We start from the raw sequence: 14,593 nt of genomic DNA, 5'->3' as shown, positions 1-14,593 counted from the left end.
ACTGTGCAACAGCAGTGACAGACTGCTTGGTGGAAGTGGAAGGATATAGACTAGGGAAATAAAGGTATAAAACACAAGTGTGCAGGTAGATAGAAGACTACAAGCTTAGTGCATAGCGTTTTGAAGCAGTTCTTGCCCTAAGGCCTACTTCGCTGCATGAGTCCTTGGGTACTGACTGAATGATTACAGTTCTGCAAGGACAGTGCCTGACTGAACTTATAAGTGCTTGAGTTTTAGTGCAGTGAATGGATTAGAATAAACTGCTGAATGGTCACTACAACAGGGCGAGAATAGTGACAGACTGCTTGGTGGAAGTGTAAGGATACAGACTAGGGAATTAAAGGTATAAAACACAAGTGTGCAGGTAGATAGAAGACTACAAGCATATTGCATAGCGCTGTGAAGGAGTTCTTGCCCTAAGGCCAACTTCGCTGCATGAGTACTTGGGTACTGACTGAATGATTACAGTTCTGCAAGGACAGTGCCTGACTGAATTTATAAGTGCTTGAGTTTTAGTGCAGTGAATGGATTAAAACAAACTGCTGAATGGGTCACTACAACAGTTCAACAGTAGTGACAGACTGCTTGGTGGAAGTGTAAGGATATAATCTAGGGAATTGAAGGTATAAAAGACAAGTATGCAGGTAGATAGAACACTGCAAGCATAGTGCATATCGCTTTGAAGCTGTTCATGCCCTAAGGCCTACTTCGCTGCATGAGTACTTGCGTACTGACTGAATGATGACAGTTCTGCAAGGACAGTGCCTGACTGAATTTATAAGTGCTTGAGTTTTTGTGCAGTGAATGGATTAGAACAAACTGCTGAATGGGTCACTACAACAGTGCAACAGCAGTGACAGACTGCTTGGTGGAAGTGGAAGGATACAGAATAGGGAATTGAAGGTATAAAAGACAGGTTTGCAGGTAGATAGAAGACTACAAGCATAGTGCATAGCTCTTTGAAGCAGTTCATGCCCTAAGGCCTACTTCGCTGCATGAGTACTTGGGTACTGACTGAATGATTACAGTTCTGCAACGACAGTGCCTGAGTGAATTTATAAGTGCTTGAGTTTTAGTGCAGTGAATGGATTAGAACAAACTGCTGAATGGGTCACTACAACAGTGCAACAGCAGTGACAGACTGCTTGGTGGAAGTGTAAGGATATAATCTAGGGAATTAAAGGTATAAAACACAAGTGTGCAGGTAGATAGAAGACTACAAGCATATTGCATAGCGCTGTGAAGGAGTTCTTGCCCTAAGGCCAACTTCGCTGCATGAGTACTTGGGTACTGACTGAATGATTACAGTTCTGCAAGGACAGTGCCTGACTGAATTTATAAGTGCTTGAGTTTTAGTGCAGTGAATGGATTAAAACAAACTGCTGAATGGGTCACTACAACAGTTCAACAGTAGTGACAGACTGCTTGGTGGAAGTGTAAGGATATAATCTAGGGAATTGAAGGTATAAAAGACAAGTATGCAGGTAGATAGAACACTGCAAGCATAGTGCATATCGCTTTGAAGCTGTTCATGCCCTAAGGCCTACTTCGCTGCATGAGTACTTGGGTCTGAATGAATGATTACAGTACTGCAAGGACAGTGCCTGATTGAATTTATAAGTGCTTGAGTTTTAGCGCAGTAAATGAATGAGCAAATACTGCGGAACCGGTCACTACAACAGTGCAACAGCAGTGACAAAGTGTTTGGTGGAAGTGCAAGGATACAGACTGGGGAATTGAAGGTGTGAAAGACAAGTGTGCATGTAGATAGAAGACTGCATACATAGCGCATAGGGGTTTGAAGCAGTCCATGCCCTAAGGCCTACTATATATCTAACTACTGCTTTTTAGTATACAACCCTAACTCATTTTGCAAATCCATAAGCAATTTGCTGCACTATTTGCACCAACATTACATCAAAAAAGTGACACAATACAACCACAAATAGGCGCAAGGGGCTTTTAAATCTGCCCCAGAGTGTCTGCAGCTGTGTATGTATACTGACTGGGGAATTGTAGATTTGAAACACAAGTCTGATTCTAGACAAACAACACTATTATTTACTCTTGAAGGGCTACATTCCAGAAATATAAATACTGCATTTTATTGTACAACCATGAGTAATTTTCCAAATACAAAAGCAAAACTGGTTTCTAATTCTATCAAAACTTGAAAAAAGGATAGATTTTTAGGCAGTTACGTGTCTGCAAACACAAACATACAAAAATGCTTCTCTCAGAATAATTCCTAAATGCACACAGACGCACAGTGTGATTCTAGACAAAAAATATTGGACCCTGTATTTTAACAAAACACATTTACTAGTCTCGAAACGGTGGATGTATAATGCTATAAGGAGAGCGAAGGTTAAATAATTTGCTCAGTTTGGCCAACAGAAGAGATTTGTGAGGAAGGAAAGTGTGCAAATACGTTTGCTCCTATTATTTCCATGTGGCAGTTTATGGATATTTTCAGCCTCTTTTAGCAAAGTGTCCTAGACTAAACTCTTCCTCAGCGCAATCGCTAGAGATGAAATGTGTGCGGCAATCTGTCACTGTCACGCGGCATCTCTATGTAATAATATCAGTTGCAGTTCTTGCAGTCAACGATTTGATTCCAATAAATAATGTTTCCCAACTCAGAAACAGCATCTTGGGTATAGGCACAGAAAAGCTAAAAGATCGCAGTGTATATGATTATATGAATACTTAATTTTTCTTATAAACTGATAAAGAGAGACCTATCCCGCACAGTGCAAATATTTGAATGTGCATTAAGATAGCCAATGCGTCATCCCTACATCCATCCAATGCCTCATCTATATATCCATCCTTCATCCATCCACCCTTGCATCCTTCCATCCATCCTTCATCCATCCACCCTTTCATCCTTCCTTCCATCCATACATACATTCTTCATCCATCCACCCTTTCATCCATCCATCCATCTATCATTCATTCACCCACCCTTTCACACATCCATCCATCCATCCTTCATCCATCCACCCTTTCATCCTTCCATCCATACATCGATACTTCATCCATACACCCTTTCATCCTTCCATCCATACATACATCCTTCATCCATCCATCTTTTCATCCACCCTTCATCTACTAACCCTTTCACACATCCATCATCCTTCATCCATACACCCTTGCATCCTTCCATCCATCCATCCTTCATTCATCTACCCTTTCATCCTTACATACATCCTTCATCCATCTACCCTTTCATCCTTCCGTCCATACATCCATACATCCATCCATCCATCCATCCATCATTCATCCACCTTTTCACACATCCATCCATCATTCATCCACGCTGCATCTGTCATCTGTAAACTTCCATATCCAGCATCATCTGTCACTCTCAAGCACTTGCTGTCACGCGTTCTAATGGGGCTCCGAAGAAAGATATTTAGACACTGCTGAGAAGAGTAAAAGAAGTAGCTAGGCTCTGCTTCAACTGCCGCCAACCAGGCCACTACACCACGGATCTGTAACAACATCAATTAAACACTATGCCCAGCAAAGCACATGGGTGCATAGTCCAAAATACTTAGGAAATGTAACCCTATACGCCTAACAAAAACCTTAGGGCAAACAAAACAAACCAGAGCATATAAACCAGATTCAGCCAGAAGATGCAGGGTGCTGAACGACCCATGTAAGTTAGAAAAACTATGCCCAGGAAAGCACATGGGTGCATAGCCCAGCCAGAAGATGCAGGGTGCTGAACGACCCTTCAACTGGAAAAGTAAGTGCACACATTCTACATTTTTTAGTACTGCACTTTACTGTACAAAGGTGACTTACCAAACACATTATCTTCCCAAATGCTTTTATCACAATGGTTATCGAAATGCAGACAAACTCAGAATGTGATTCTACACAACTAAACTACTGCTTGCAATTTACAACGATAAACACATTACTCTTATTAAAAACAAAATGCACCACATACATCCCCTTACAAGTTAACAATTCACCTTTCAAATTGATTTGTAGATTAAGAAGATGGTCAGTCACACAGCAGATATTGTTATACAGAATCTCTGTACTTCACTGTTCTTAAGAAAACCAGAAAATGGCAAGGTTTCCCTCTCATACTACTCACATATACATGTAAATAACAAATTCACATTTCTTCCCACATTAATTCAAAAGCAAACACACATTTCTATTGGTTGAACTTTGAACCCTATCCAACTGACATAACGTTGAACCCAACCCCCATTCTGCCTTCTGCCTGTTACCATAGAAACACTTAACTTACACACAGGTCAAAAGTTCATCACACAATGTTACTAATCAAAACAGCGAGTATGCTTGACTTTTCAACATATCAGCTTATCTTATGTAATGTACCTTTCAATCAGTTTTTGTTAACCAATAAGAAACATGCTTTTAAAAAACAGAAACATACACCCTAATTTTCAGTGTTGAATGTTCTCAAAGAACCAATCATTTCTTATCTTTTTTCAAAACTGTATCTTATCCACCATTTAAAAAAAATCTTAGTTTTCAAACTGCCATTTCATTTTCAGAGACCATCTGAGTGCATCTAAACCTCTCTTCAACATGCTTAGAGTGTGGATTGTGGGACACAGCTATATTTTCTGGAGCCAAAGGTACGCAGAACAGAAAGGAATTCACAAAGACCTAGGTTTACCAAATGTAGACATTAAATGGCTTGGACAGAGAGGGTTAAAATGGCAGCAATTGATACCATTGGTTAAATCCTTTTTACATCTCCAACACCCTGACCTTATAATTGTGCACTGTGGTGGCAAGGACCTAGGCACTTTGACTGGGGTAGGTCTGGAAATGCTTATGAAGGACACCTTTGGAAAATTGATGGTACTTTCCCCCCAAACTAACTTTGTCTATTCTAATATATGCCAAAGGCAGAAATAGAACTGGTCCAACCGATATTGTCCATAGATTGAGAAAGCTAGGAAACATGTGAATAAATCTGTTTCTGCTTTTCTCCGAGACTATAGAATGGGGTCCATTTACCACAACAATCTGCATTTCAATATGCATGGCATCCATGGGAGAGATGATGTATATTTAACAGATGAAGGGAACAGAGTCTTCCTCTTGAACTTTAGACTCTGCATCAGTACTTACTTGTTGGTACTAAAATCTCCCAATAAGCACAAGGGCTCTTTTTTAGAGCCACTCAATATCTAAACACATAAGCTTGCATACACGTACAGGACGCCTTATAAACCAGGTAGCATACGGGGTACGGTACGCGTACCCAACGCGTGCACAGCAGAGGTCCCCAGGGCCACCATAAACCTCCAGGAGGGGGGCCGTGAGCCCCCTGCATACATAATGTCAAAGCCCCGGGGGTGGTGGTCCCCGGGGCAGGGGGGCCCCTCTGGGCCTCCCATAATTATAAAAAAAAGAAGCCCCGGGGGGTGGCTGTCCCCGGGGCTGTGGGGGGGCCGTGAGCCCCCCGCATACATAATGTCAAAGCCTGGGGGGGTGGCAGTCCCCGGGGCAGGGAGGGCCCCTCTGAGCCCCTCATTATAAATAAGTACATTGCCCCTGGGATTTGCCCCCCCCCCCGGGGGCTAATTAACAATAAAGCGGGCTTCGGGTTTTTACATTATGTGATTATTCTACAATAACAGGATGTGCATGCAACTCCGACACTCGAACACTGATTTCCAGCATCAAGTTGTACAGTGTACCTGAATGAGAACATACGTATATAAATTAGCTGCCCTTCATGTGCCAAAAACTACAACTTAAACCTTTCACAGCCCTATATTACTACAACTACAACACTCACTGAATGTACAATAAACATTCACAATCACAGAAATACGTCATGTCTACCATATTTTATGTGTGCAACTATAAACGAATATACAGTCAGTGATACCCTGTACCTTCCATGTTGGCCAAGTTGTAGAACTTACAGATATAATGACACATTTACTTTTAAGACCCGGGTGACGTCAGCACTACAAAACGGACACCCGAATCACATGATTTTTCATATAGCTCACGACGGAATTATGTCCATAGCGCCGGAATCATGCTTCCGAGCCTTACGCAGCACTAGTGTACGTCAGGCCAGCCCACTCCGCTTACGCTACCAGGAAAACACAACAACACTACATGGCTCAGAGTTCCATTGTAGTGATTTCTTAGTTCCAGGTCTAGTTGTCAGAACGGCACACACACTCCCTCATGGCTGGTGTACACCCACACCACACCCATCCAGCACTTGCGTCACAACACATGTGACCCTACCTATAAAAAAGACGGGGCGCACGTATTCTTTTCAGTCACTCTCTCACTTCCTCTCTCCTTTGATAAACAAATTACACACAATGTTAACTTACTTTTTATCTTACAGGGTGTGTTTCACAAATTGGGGTCACCCCCCAAAAAAACCTACAAAGCTCTACATTCGTGTATTCTGCGATGATGCGTGGCCATTGTAACAACGACTGGGAAGCCTGCTTCGACACGTAGTACACCCTCTTTGAATCACGCCAATGGCACAAGGTGAACAAAGAAGCTTGTTTCCGAAACAACGACAAGTTATCTGTGAAAGGAGAGAGTGGGTAGTGTGCAGCAGGCGCGCAACACACATTGGGCTCACGGGGCTTCAGCCCCACCTGTTGTGTGTGTCAGCCCGGGCGGAGACAGCTTCGTGGACTGGCGAGCATATAATTGCAGCCGCACCCGAGTTCTTAACAGGTCTTTAAAAGACTATTTACTTGTAAATGAGGCTTTTGTTGTGTGTTCACCCCTTCTTACAGCCACTCTGTCTATGGTTGGAAAAATTAGCCCCACCAAATATTTTTCAGCCCCCCGCAGAAATTTGGCTCTAGTTGCCCGCCTGGTGTGCAGCAGCTTCACTGCGTAGAAATATACAATTACCTCCGGGCAGTGAGAATAGATAGGTTACAACAGTCTGAGGAACAGATCTACAAGCTCCATGCGCCACTTTTGTGTCACTTTTAACATGGGAAAAGTGGTGCAAGGAGCTTGTAAATCTACCTCTGACTTCTCAAGAAAAACACTCACCTCTAGACTCTGCGAGTCAATGAGGTGCAACAGTCTAGGTACGCAATATTGAGAACTTACCGCTATGCAGTGGGAGGGCATGGGATATACTACTTTGGAAGAAAAACAGCACCCAGACACCTCCTTACAGTGGAACTTGATAAAATATATTTACCTGAGTGTATAAAAAAATTAAGCAAAAATATACAGGTGCAGTTGTATGTACGATGTACTAACTCTATATACTATCTTTCTGATCACTAAACTGGAGGGTGGACTATAAACCAGCACATGTTTGGACACACAATGGAGGCAAAAGGTGAGCTACGAGTATTTTCTCCACTATTAACGTCTCCATCTATAACTTTCTCTCTCCCACGTTTTAATGTTGTTTTTTCTCTCTTCCTCTTTCTCACTCTCTCTCACATCGTTTCTCTTTCTCTTTTAAAGTTATGGACGCTGCTTTCCACTCTGCCGTGTACAACCTTAGCTGAGTACAAGTAGTGAACTCTGTTGGCCACAGTGAAGCCTGCTTTGACACGTAGTGCACTCTCTTTGAATCACGCCAATGGCACTAGGTGAGCAAAGAAACTTGTTTCCGAAACAACAACAAGTTATCTGTGAAAGGAGAGAGTGGGTAGTGTGCAGCAGCTTGACTGCGTAGAAATATACAATTACTTCCGCGCAGTGAGAATACATAGGTTACAAAAATCTGATAAAACATTAAAATATTAGAGTATTTTCTCCAGTATTAACTGCTGCATCTATAACTTTCTATCACAATTTTAAAGTTGTTTTTTCTCTTTATCTCTCTCCCTCTCTCTCACATCATTTCTCTTCCTCTTTTAAAATTATGGACACTGCTGTCTACTCTAACGTATAGAACCAAAGCTAAGTTGAAGTTGTGAATTCTGCTGGTCACAGTAAGCAGAGCGGCCTAGATATACAATGCCTTCGAATTAATGCATTAGAAATAAAATAACTTATTTACAATCCCGTTGCGCCACTTTTGCGTCACTAACGCAGTAGGCACTTCCATACAGCCACCGCTTCAATGCGGGCCTATAACACAAGTGAACTGTACCAGGCACACTGCACACGTAAAATTCTAGTGTTACCTTGACTTGTAATGTTTGACCTCATTTAGTCACATCGATCTAATTTTAAACACTAATTTTCTTTTTTGTTTTGCAGATTACCTACCGTACGTCTATTGGAGTCCACATCACATTTTGTTTATTATATTGTTTTATTAAAGTTATGTTTCTAGTTCTTTATTGTATTGTTATCTTTAAGTTACGTTTCCAGTTATTTATTGTTGTTTTAATAAAAGTTAATTAAAAAAAAGTATATAGGTGGGCGTGGTCAAGACGGCGACCTGAGCGGATGCTAGATCGAGCGGCTCTCCACTCTTGACCCCCGTCGTGGTCCTTTTTTCGGCACTTAAGCCCCGGACTGGTGTGCTTTGGAGCCGGGAGATCTGGAGCAACGTGTGGCGGTCCCCCGAGGCGAAGAAAGTGAGGTGACGCCATTCCTGTGCGGAGCGGAGAGCAGTGGGGCCGTGGCCATATCATGGCGGCTGAGTGAGGGGTGAGAATCGGGACCCTTCCCCGCCGCCTGTGGGCCATCGGAGGAGCGCCCCACCTGGAGAACAACTGCCGGAGGTTGAATACGGGGGCCGAGAGGTGAAATAGCGCTGCCGCACATCGCCGGTGCCAAGAACCAAGGCACGGGCCACCGGCGGCGGCAAGAGAGCCCGGCAGCGGGAGGCGTTGAAATCGAGGCCTGGGCTTCGAGGCCTATAGCTGAAAGGCATCCGGCGGCCCGGCTGGGCTGACAGCGGGAGACGTGCGGGGCCCGAGTGGTGACCCGCTCATAAAGGACGGTGGTGCAGCGTGACGGGGGGCCTGTCCGCTTGGACAGTTGGGGACAGAGCGGAACTGGAGAGGGCGCCGCAGCAGAGCATGTTGTGGGTGTGTATGCCTGTGTCCGGAGCGGCGGAGCCTGAGTGGCGGGCATCCCGGTTGCCTGGTCCTGCTCGGCGAGCGGGCTCTACGGGCTGTAAGGGGAGGAGTGGAGGGAGCGTCTAACACCATAGCAGGCCCATTATGACTTACCAGGGGCTTCTGAGAAAGACGTTGCTGCCAGGGGCGGGCTCATTACACACCACCTTGGACTAGGCCCGCGAGGCTTCTGGAGGTCTACGGCCTGACTTGCACTGTAGCGGGAAAGAGCTTGCCTGACCCCCCCCCCCACTCCCGGCTCGGACAGTAAAAGAAGCGGTGGCGGCACTTTTCTCTTGCTCTTGTCCAGCAGATTTGGCTGGGTTTGGGAAATATATGGCAGAGCTGCGAAAAAGGCTTGCGGAAGAAGATGGGTCATGCAATATGTAAAGTTAACTTCACCGAATAAGTAATATGTGCCCCCACTGAATCAGACGCAGAAGGTATTACATTTTTTTTTTGCCAAATACTGAAAAAAAACTTCATAAAAAGGACGCATTGGCAGACCTTTGTAATGTCATCAATGGACAGACATAAATACTTACATATTTATTGTATTTTAATTGCTTCGAGACTGTTGTACACAAATGTTATAAACCGATGTTTTTTCTAAACCTTTTATAATTGGCATACAAGTAGTATTGCAAATGGTTTTAAGTAACTGTGCAATATAAATAAAAAATTCATTCATTCATTCATTCGCTCCCGGCTGAGGGTATCCCCCCTGGAGAGGCAGAGCGCTACTGGAGACCTGATACACCGGGGTCCGAGGTATTCCCCCGCAGTGACTGGCTCTTGTGGACGTTGCCATGAGGGTGCGGTGAGCACAGGGAGACTGCACACGGAGAAGGGGAGCAGGCTACGCGACCGCCCACGACCCATTGGGATACCCTGGTGGGTCACCCGCGCACGCGCCGGTGCACACTCCCCCTGTGGGAACAGCCAGCTGGGGCAATACTGAGGTGGGGCAGACGGCCCGCCATGGCCAATACAGGGCGCAGAGGCGGGCGCACCATAAGAGACATGTTGGTCAAAGGCACCCCTAAGGGAGAGAAGAGCCCCACATCCCTGCCCACGACAGCGGTGAAGGAGACCACAGGGCCGGGCGAGGAGGAGTCATCCATCACAAAATCATTTCTTGAAACTTTATTTAACTCTCTGCGCGAGGACTTCCAGGAGCTAAAACAGGAAATGGCCGGAGAGCACCGTGAGTTGCGCCGCGAGGTAGATGGACTGGGCGAACGAGTGGCAGCCGTGGAAGAAGCGGAACAGTCCCGAAGCGAGGAAGTGGAGCAGCTTCAGCAGGAAGTCATTCGTCTTAAAGAACAGCAAGTTGACCTCCAGGCGTACACGGAAGATCTTGAGAACCGCTCTAGGAGGAGCAACATTAGGGTCCGAGGCGTTCCATCCAAAGCAGAGGGGGACAATGTCACTAGCTTCCTGCAGAGGCTGTTTCAGGAGATCCTGGGGGAGGCGGACGACTTTGCAATCCGTATAGACAGGGTGCACAGGGTAGGCCGGCGCGCCATGCACCTGCCCCTCCACCTGACATTCTAGCCTTCCTGCCTGACTTTCCCTTGAAGGAACGGATCCTTCGAGAAGCGCGCCAGAAACAACCTCTCCACTATCAGGGGTACATGGTGGCAATGTATCAGGACCTCTCGGCCATTACCTTGCACAAGAGGAAAGCTTTTAAGGTAGCTACGACGTTCCTCCGCGACACAGGTGTCCCCTACTCGTGGGGCCACCCCTTTAGACTGATCTTTAAATGGAAGGGGTCCCTGCACCAACTTAGATCCCTGCACGACACATGCGCCCTTCTGGGTATAGATCTCCATGAGGATCCTCGGTCACAGGAGGCTTCTCTGCGGCTCTCACAGGTGGCATCGCCACGGCCCCAGCGGGATGGGTGGCAGCGAGTGAGCCGCAGACGTTCGCCTTAGGTCAACCTAAAACCGGACCCAGTCACTATGGCACAGGAACAACGCTTAGCTGTCCAGGAAGTGTCTAGGGACACAGCGACATTGAAGTGACAAAGCGGAGATGGGGGCTTTCTTTGCACTTTGTCAACGCGGGTCCGATAGGGGGACGAGCGGGGGGCCGAACGGGTCGCCACAGCCACACACTCCTTCACCTAACGTTACCACAGGCCAGAACTGGGTGTTATCAGGCCTGGGACTATGAATCAACTTTGGGAGTTCTTTATTGGGGTTAGGGCGGGGGGCGGGGGAGTGGAGCATTGGGGGGAGTATGGGAGGTGGGGGCGTGGGAGAGGTGGGGCTGGGGGAAGGGGGTGGATGGTTGGCGCGGGGGAAGGTGGTCCCGTGGGGGGTGGTGGGGGTCAGGGCTCAGGGGGGGTTCGGTGTTGACTTGGGAGTTTGGGGGTTGGGGGGCAAAGGGTGGGAGCCAGTGTGTCGGACGGGATGGGGCCTGAATGTGCGGCAGGACGAAAGTTGCTAGTTTCACATAGCAAACACTACCCATTGATTCCAAGATGACGGACCCTACATTACCAATCTTAACACTAGATGTGAAAGGTTTGAACAACCCCATTAAGAGGAGAGCAGTGTTATCCTATCTAGAAAATTCGGGGGCCGAGATTTGTTTGCTTCAGGAAACACATTTACTTTCTAAAGACTGGCACAGGTTACGGTCCCGAGCATTTCCCCAACAATTCTTCTCCTCCTTGCCGGAGAAGAAGGCAGGGATTGCGATTTTGGTGGCCAAACATTTCCGCGGGCAGGTCAAGGACAAAGTGGGTGAGATTAAAGGTAGGTTGTTAGCACACAGTATTACGGTGGGTTGTCAGCAGCTAACGTAGGGTCTCTGTATGTACTAAACACGGGGCAGGAACCTTTTTTAAGAAATGCTATCTCTGAAGTGCTGCGCTCCTCAGACCCCCTTCTACTTCTGGGTGGGGGCCTTAATTTAGTGATGGATACCAATAAGGATAGGTCGGGGCACAGGTATGGGAGCACGGGCGCCGTTTCAGGGGCAGGTAAGGACAGGCTACGGCACATGAGGCTGGTGGACCTATGAAGGGCTAAGCATCCAGGAACATCACAGTACACTTTCTATTCTCATGTACATCGCACCTATGCTAGATTAGACCATTTTATAGGTTCTTCCGAGCTGGAGGCCCGGGTGGTGGACGTGAGCTTCGCCCTGGCAGCCATCTCTTACCATGATGCTGTGGAGCTTTCGCTCAAGGTCCCTAATGTTACGAGGCCTCCAGGTAAGTGGAGACTAAGGGAACCCCTCCTGCAGCGCACAGACGTAGCCCAGCAACTCCATAAATGCATCACAGATTACTTAGCGGTCAATGACAGCCCGACACACCAGTAACGGCACTGTGGGGGGCATTGAAGGCGGTGGTACGGGGCGAACTTATCGCGGTAGCGGCGGCTGAGTCCAAAGAGCGTAAAGCTAAGAGGGAAGACCTAACTGCCCGGGTCGAAGAGTTGGAGAGGGTTCATAGTCGCACAGGGACCCCCAGGGTCTGGAAGCAGTTAAAGGCGGCCAGAGCTCAATTGGCAGGTCTGGACACTGACAGGGCCGAGTATGCGGAGAAGTGTGGCTTAATGGTTAGAGCGGCAGACCCTGATGCAGAAGTCTAGCCCGGGACCAGGGTTCAATTCCCCGCCTCGGCGGGTCTTGGGCTCAAAAATTCCATGGACCTGATAATTCTCGCCTCTGTGCCTATTCCAATCATGGAGTCCCACTCTGCAACTCTGGGCAATAGCTTGCTTAATCTCCACAACGGCCCCCACAACGCTAAGGATGCCTGGCCTCCACCTTGGGGGTGCCCAGGAGTGGACACCTCACAGGGAAAGCCAGGATGGGTTCCACAGCGGTATTCGTACAAGCGCCTTGAGAGCCTTGCGGGTGAGTACTGCGCTATACAAGTATCAATTTACATTTACATTTACACCTGCGCCATACCTATTATGTAGGGGGAACAAAACATGTCGCCTCCTTGCAAGCGCCCTACGGGCACGGGTCCAGCGCTCAAAAATTCAAGTCTTGCGTAGCGAGGATGGGGATGAGGTGAGAGACGAGGCGCAGATGGCGGAAGTCTTTCGCATTTACTATGCCTCATTGTATCGGGCGGACCCGGTCTTGGGGGCAGACGCTGACACCTATCTGAGGGACGCTGCTACTACGGCGCTGAATTTACCGAACGCGAATGCCCTGGATGCCCCAATCCGACTTGACGAGGTGGTTGCAGCCATATCTCGCCTCAAACCCCTCAAACCCCTCAAATCGCCAGGCCCGGATGGTTTCTCTGCCGGTTTTCACAAAGCTTTCTGCCGCCCGCTACTTGCCCCGATACTTACGGGGAGCAGAATCGTGGTGCTGCCCAAACCGGGCAAAGATACCACGCTATGCTCGGCGTTCAGACCAATCTCTTTGCTTAACATCGACTTTAAGTTATTTACGGGTGTGTTGGCCACGCGGCTTGAACCCTGTTAGCCCGGGATCATAGAGCCGGATCAGTCGGGCTTTGTACCGGGGCGACAATGTAGTGATAATACCAAGCTATTCCTCCACCTGATTGACAAAACCCACTTCCAGCAGTCGGACTCGGTTTTATTAGCCATTGACGCAAATAAAGCGTTTGACCGGGTTGACTGGAGTTTTTTACAAAAGGTCCTGACGCATTTCGGAGTAGGGGAATACTTCCAGGCCTGGGTTGCGAGCTGTTACCATCGCCCCCAGGCGCGGGTACGCCTGGGCGGCTTATGCTCAAGTCCCTTTGAAATCCAACGCGGTACCGGACAGGGGTGTCCCCTCTCTCCTCTTTTATTCGTGCTTTACGTCGAACCGCTGGCACAGAAAGTGCGTGACCATCTGAGCATTCAGGGTATAACATTCGGCGGGGAGCCACATTCCATAGGACTGTATGCTGGCGGCTCTCGACCACCCGGAGAGCTCAGTACCAGCATTTCTGGAAGAGGTGGAATCCTTCGGGAGGGTATCGGGCTTCCGGATGAATAGAGGGAAGTCCTTGATCCTGCCGCTGAGTAAAAATACATGCCTAGCCCATGGTATGCCAGGAAACGGGGGGCTTATCGATACAGTCACAACTTCTGTATCTGGGTATCACCCTTACATCGTCCACCGCAAGGACGGTTGCGCTCAACTATACTACCCTTATGTGGCAAATCCAGAAAGACCTGGCGCGCTGGACTAAACAACCGCTCTCCTTGTTAGGGAGAATTGCAGCGGGGAAAATGTCGGCCCTCCCTAAGATTCTTTACCTCTTGCAAACGATCCCAGTGTCCCCACCGGCTGGGACGATTGCGAACCTACAAACAGCTCTCCAGCACTTCATAGGGGGGGGTAAGAGACCACGCTTGCACAAGAATATAGCATACCAGGATATGGAAGAAGGAGGGCTAGGGATCCCCAATCTCCAACAATACTTTCGAGCAACGCAACTGCGATATTTAGTGGAGTGGTACAGACTAGAATCAGAGAAGAGGTGGCTCTTCCAGGATAGGGCCATGGCTCAAACATCCCTTTGTGAAAATACCATTCCTCCGCCGCATTCA

The sequence above is a fragment of the Lissotriton helveticus genome, chromosome 1_1 (assembly GCF_964261635.1).
Source record: "Lissotriton helveticus chromosome 1_1, aLisHel1.1, whole genome shotgun sequence".
NCBI classification, from domain to species: domain Eukaryota; kingdom Metazoa; phylum Chordata; class Amphibia; order Caudata; family Salamandridae; genus Lissotriton; species Lissotriton helveticus.
The sequence above is the reverse complement of the archived record's forward strand: the minus strand, read 5'-3'. Positions refer to the sequence as shown.